This window comes from Euleptes europaea, chromosome 7 (genome assembly GCF_029931775.1).
Source record: "Euleptes europaea isolate rEulEur1 chromosome 7, rEulEur1.hap1, whole genome shotgun sequence".
NCBI classification, from domain to species: Eukaryota; Metazoa; Chordata; class Lepidosauria; order Squamata; family Sphaerodactylidae; genus Euleptes; species Euleptes europaea.
In genome coordinates this window covers 5,992,726-5,999,047 of record NC_079318.1, presented here as the reverse complement: position 1 = coordinate 5,999,047, position 6,322 = coordinate 5,992,726, and the positions used below count along the sequence as shown (strand labels likewise).

General features: G+C 46.2%; 1 non-coding gene across 1 annotated transcript; it reads right to left on the bottom strand.

The window, feature by feature from the left end:
- Positions 1–620: 620 nt before the first annotated feature.
- Positions 621–703, bottom strand: TRNAL-UAA (transfer RNA leucine (anticodon UAA)). Its single transcript has one exon. It is a non-coding gene; the product is annotated as a tRNA-Leu (tRNA).
- Positions 704–6,322: the final 5,619 nt, after the last annotated feature.

The following is a 6,322-nucleotide window of genomic DNA, read 5'->3' as shown; positions in this document are numbered from 1 at the left end:
AAGTAACTCCTTTCAAATTTCCCCAGAAAACTGAAATGTATGGCACACATTCCCTTATATATATGTGAATAAATAAAATCCCACCTTTGGGAGATATATATATGTTCCCCCCAACTAACAAATCAGGGGACAGATGGGCGCATTCTGGACTTCAGGCAGCCCTTTCTCTCCATTGGCAATGGCTTTTGACAGTCTGTAGAGGAGATGTCACTCTGCTCTGAGAATAAAAGCCCAGATCTTCCATGACGCCCCCCACCCGGCCCTTGAAAAAAGCCCCACACCGCGAATAGGAATTAAACCCACGCCAAGGAATTAGCCATCAGGCACAATGATCTCGCCGAATGTGGTCAATGGCGTGGTCAATGGCGGCGTCTCTTTCATTCGGGCTCCGCAGAAGCGGCCCGGCGGCGTCGCTGCGCACCTGCACGAGCCTCGCTTCCCGCTGCTGCACAGAGCGGCGGGGAGGAGGAGGCCCCGCCCCCCGCCGCCCGCCGCGGAAGCCCCGGGAGCCGCCGCCGCCGCCGCCGCTCAGGGGCTGGACGTCCAACCCGGGCGGCTTCCGCGTGCTTTGGATGCTTTTCGTCTATAATTTAATAAGAGCCGGGTGAAAAAAAACCAACTACCAGGAGTGGGGTTCGAACCCACGCGGACATACGTCCATTGGATCTTAAGTCCAACGCCTTAACCACTCGGCCATCCTGGTGCGGGTACAAAGACTTCACGCAGGCACTCTTACATAGAACAGAAGAGTGCGCGGCGGGCGCGTCAGTCCCCGCGACCGCTCGAACGGCCCGCGGCTGAACGTCGGGCGCCAGACGAGGGTTGTCCCGGAAGGCCTCCGCCAGCCGCCCGCTCTTCTCCCCGCTCCCCTCTCCCGCCTTCAAACGCTCTTTGTTCGGAGTGCGGGAAGGCGCGGCAAGCGCAGCGAGCGAGCGGGGCGCGGGTTTCAGCCAAAGGAAGGGGGGGCGGGCGGCGACACGCCGCGTTGCAGCGAGAGCCCGCCGAAGACGCGCGCGGCGCAGCCCGAACTGTCTCCAGGGGGCCACATCGTGCTGTGCAAAGAACCCCCCCCCGCTCCCCCCCCCGACGCAAAGGGAAATCATTTAGTTTAAGAGTGTTTTTGTTTGCCGATTGCAAAAGGCTCTTGTGAGTCTACATTTCGAACTCGTGACTTCTGAATGGCTCCAGGCTCTCAATACTTGAGGCGGCTTCGCTTAACTTCCGCGAGGGCGGCCGCGCGCGAGCCTCCTCGGTAGGCAACGCGCCGTCACGTGGTGTGAAAGCCCCGCCCCCTTCACCCCACGCGGCGGGACGGCGGGGCCACTTTCACGGGCCTTCCCGCCACGTGGGGTGAAGGGGGCGGGGCTTTCACACCACGTGACGGCGGGCGGCGCGTTGCCGTCCTGAGGAGGCCGGGCCGCAGCTGCGGTCACGTGGCGGGAAGGCGAGGAGTCGCTGCTCGAAGGGCGGCCGCGCGAGGGAAAGGTGGAGGGCAGCGGGGAAAGGGGCGTGGCGGGCGGGCGGGCGGGCCCAGCAAGAGGCGGGCGGACGCCGCGGCCCTCAGTTGGCGAGACCTGAGCAAGGCTGCCCAAGATGGGACATTTCGGAGGACGTTGATTCAAAGGGACGCCATGAGTCGGAAGCGACTTGACGCTTCACACACACGCGCACAGGCGAGGCTAACGACTTGCGCGCCCCCCCCCATTGCAAACCAATTTTCAAAAACACAAAACTTGAAACTGCTAATTTATTTATTTTTTTTATTGCCAATCGGGTCAGGTCTGCGCCCTAGGCCTAGTTCGCCTAATGGTCGCATCGGCCCTGCTGACAAGTGAAACAAATGGTGGTATCTGGCCTGGAAAGAAATGCACCTTATCCCCAGCCAAATTCTCAAAACTCAAAAATAAGCCCCCCATTCAGAGTTTTGAAAATTCAGATGGGAGAAAATGTGCATCTAGAGCAGCAAAGCGAAAACCTCCCGTGTGTTTTGGCCCAAAGGGGGAGAGCTGTGTGAACTCCAGCTTTAGGTCCTTCCTGGACGTTGTTGTGAGAGAATGAATACTGTTTGACCCTGCAGTTTGAATACATGTTTGTTTGTTTGTTTATTTTTCCTTCTAGTTTTAGCCTCTGTAATTTTAGGATATTATCAAGCATTCTAATTTTACCCACATTTATTATTTGCTTGGATATTAATTAGTTATGCACTTTGATAATCTTGCGATTTTTAACCATTTTAATAGCAAATCTATTTTGTATTTGTTTTTATTCTATGCTATTAAACTATGCAAATGTGTCTTATTTGATGTGTGACTGCAAATAAATGATTGATTGACGTTGTTTGTGTGTGGGTGGGTGTTTTCCTCTTTCTGGGGTTTAAACTTTTAAACGATACTGGGCCACTGCAATTTGTCATGGAGCAGGATACCAGATAAATAAGTAGTACGTTGAAAACAACACTGTACACACTATCCCTGTCCCCCCTCCTTTTATATTATTTTATACTAACTGAGGAGTAACCTGCCACTTATCTCTGGCACCATGAGGGTTAATTTAGGCACCATCTGCAGTTTTAAGTTTTAATTGGGATTTGCTTTAAAATTAGAACTTATGGTTAATTTTATCTTTGATTATACTGATGTATTTTAAATGATATTACCCGCTCTGAGCCTGGCTTTGGCCGGGGAGGGCGGGTTATAAATCGGAAAAATAAAATAAATATTATGTTATCAAGATGCCGGTTCTTTCACAGGTTAAAAAACAGGTCCATGCCACAAGAGAGCCATGGCCCAGTCACACCGTCTCAAGCCTAACTTGACCCTAACTTGCCTCAAAGGGTTGTTGTGAGGATAAAATAGAGGAGAGGAGAACGATGTCAACTGCTTTGGCTCCCCTTGGGGAGAAAGGTGGGGAATGAATGAAGTAAAAAATATAGGTGAAGATGGGGGGGGGGCAAATCAAAGGAACAGAGAAAGGGGAGGAATGGGATAAAATGAGCATAATAACCAATAATGTGAGCATCTGGCATGTTCCTGTTTAATAGAAATACACAGACATACCAATATGACTCACAGTTTACATAGATTACATGATTTAAATCCCTACCCCCTTTTTCCTTATCTGCATTTCAGGTTGGGGATCCTGATTGTTTTCTCTGGGCTCGCCTTGGTCCTGTGCCTGATAAATGGACTCCAGTTGATTTATTAACAGAAATTTGGTTTTAAAGTGTAAATTGATTTTATGCACTGCATTTATTGTGTTATGTTTTAACTTGATGTTAGCTGCTCTGAGCCCAGTTTTGGCCGGGAAGAGAGCAGGATATAAATCAAAACAAATAATAAACATTACTGTCGAGAAACAGGAATTATGCCTGTTCTGTAGAGGTTTTCATTGCCCCTGAAGAAGCAAATTTGTAGCTTCAGGGGTCTGCTGGTCCGGGGCTCACTGCTGGATGAGGAGGTAGAAGCCAAAATTGAATTTTACCAGCTTTGTCTAGTGAGCCAGCTGCAGCCTTTCCTAGGCAGAAAAGATCTGCTAGATTACTATGTGGGGCTGCCCTTGAAAAGTGTTTGAAAACTTCAATTGGTACAGAACATTGCAGCCAGGATGTTGACTGGAGGGGGTTGTAGAGACCATATCACTTCAATCTTGGTTCATCTATACTGGCTCCCAGTTTGGTTCTGGGCCCAATACAAGGTGCTGGTGCTGACCAGCAAAGTCATATACGTTTTGGTACCAGCATACCCCCTAAGGACCACATACCACTACACAGACTCACTTGATTGCTACAATAATCTTTTGAGGCCCTGCTTTGAGGGTTCCTGCTTTCTGAGGTTAGACAGGTGTAAACCTGAGAGAGGGCCTTCTTGGTTGTGGCATCAAAATGATGGCACTCCCCCACCAGGGATATATGTCTGTCCCCTTCTATCACTTCCACCAGTGCGTGAACTTTTTTTTTCATTCCCTCATTGACCCTTCTTTCCTGACTTAAACTTTAATTGCTGTCTTTATGTTATGTATACATATTTTAGGGTTTTTTTCTAAGTAGTTTTATGATGTACTTTTATAATGTTCTGACTGAGCAAATAAATTAAATGAGAACCATTATTGCACATGGAATTTCAGAACCATCTGTAGCACTAATTTTTTAATGAGCTTTGATGCACCAGTTGGAAGATGCATCTTCCTTGAGATGTGGGTGGTCAGATCAGGCATGTTAAGGCAGGGGGGGCATCTTTCAGGCTAATCTGAGCTGGAAGACAGTGTTTTTTGCAACTGAATTAACTTGCTGCTCCAGCAGCAGTGTTGGACCTGGAATAACCCTAGGCTCTTAACCAAGTCAGCAAGGGTCAGCTGGACTCTTCTGAAGGTGGAAACCACTATGTCCTTCAAGATCTCTGCGTTCCCAACCTCTGTCTTATCAGGATTTAGTTACAATTTATTCACTCTTAGCTATTTAACCAAAGCAGTCAGGCAGTGATTCAGGTGCTCTACCACATCACCAGGGGATTTGGATAAAGAGATATAGAGCTGGGTGTCATAAGTATATTGTTTCTGAGGAACAATTTAAACCAGTCAAAGACTCATCCTCCTGCTTCTGCCTCCAAACTCCCCAATAGGATGGCCTGATCCACTGTATCAAAGGCAGCAGATAAATTTACTAAGAGCAACCAAGAAGCATGGCATGGTGGATACTCCTTTTTATTTTTTTTCCTTGTCAACCATCAAACTCACTTATGAATTGTCTCTTGTTTTTCTGTCCCATCTTAAGATAATGATGAATGCGCTAAAAACTCTTTATGTAAGTCAGAATGTGGAACAAGAGAGGCTTAATTAAATAAAAACTCAAAACTGTTTTATTTTTCTCTTTTGGAGAAGTGGTAAAGTCAGGTTTGCAGAGAGGTTTCAGGAAATAAACCTGGTAGGTTAAACAACTACAGGAAGGAGGAAATTGAGGATATTTATAAACTATTGATATTTTGTATTCAGTATGTAGCTGATGTATTTCTCAGACACGTGTTGATACCTTTGAGATAGAGGGCAAAAACGCATGGTCGCTTTATCCTCCTTTAATCCCTGTTTTAGCCAGGATTGAACGCACATTAGGCGAAATGCATGCGTTCGATCCAGGCTGAATCCTGGCTGAAACAGGGATTAAAGGAGGATAAAGCGACCATGCGTTTTCGCCCAGAGTGAGTTAGAGAACCCTTGGCAGTCACTGATTAGTTGAACAGTCATAAACTTCTTGAAACAATATTTCTAAATGTTGGTGGAGGCAGGAACAAAACACACAGGTTCCCAGTTTTCTACTTTCAGACTGGTTAGGGATCAACCCCTTTACTTTGGAGCTATTTCCCTTAGGAAAGGACACTCAGTTCACTTCCCACATACAGGATCCTTCTTGATCCTACACAACTGTATTCCTCTGACTCCAGCTGCCTGCCTCTAATTGTCAGCGTCTAACTGTCAGTTTCTAGCTGTCACTCCCCAACTGTCAACTCTCAACTGACTCTCCCAACCATAGAATTGTATTTGAACCCCGTCAATCAATGGTTCCAAGCCAGGACAACACACCAGTATCCAGCTGTCTGTCACACATGGCCTTTGTCTTTAGAAGTCAGTCTAAAAGTGTAGTACCAAAATAAGTAATAAATATTTGCAAGACTACTTGGGTAGCTGACTATCTTACACCCACAAAATCAGACAGTTTAACTCAAATTTAATTATGCTGGAATAGCAACCACTCAAAGAATCTGCATCTACAGTCCTTAGCATGGACTCTTACTCTCCCTATAAGAGTCTGCTGAAAAGGGGGGATGTCACTATTTCACTACTGCATACCTATCTGCAGTGTGATAACAATAGATTAAACACAGTGCTTTAATATGCACCTTAATGAGGGCACAGCCCTATTTGAAGGGGTAGGGGACCTGTCATATCAAGCTATTAATGGAATGCTATTTTAAAAATGGGTTAAGTTTCGATTTCCTATTTTGTTTTTGAACAAGAAAAAAACCATACGATGATGTGTTGCAAAGCATTTCCTGGCAAAACTGTGGTTTTGTTACGGAAATGAAGAACAGTTTAGAAGTGACCTAACAAACTGCAAGAATTAAGAGCTCTTTAAGTCACCAGCAAACCAAAAGAAAAAGCAAATAAATTTCTGAAAGCAAATGGACTTAAAAACACAAAATGATCTGGCTATTGCAAGAAGTTTAGTTTTATATTCACCTTTGTTTTTATCTTGAGACATAGTCCATACCCCACTGAAGTTAATGGCACAAATCCTGTAGCTTTTACAGTTCCCAGATTGCACTATTCCATT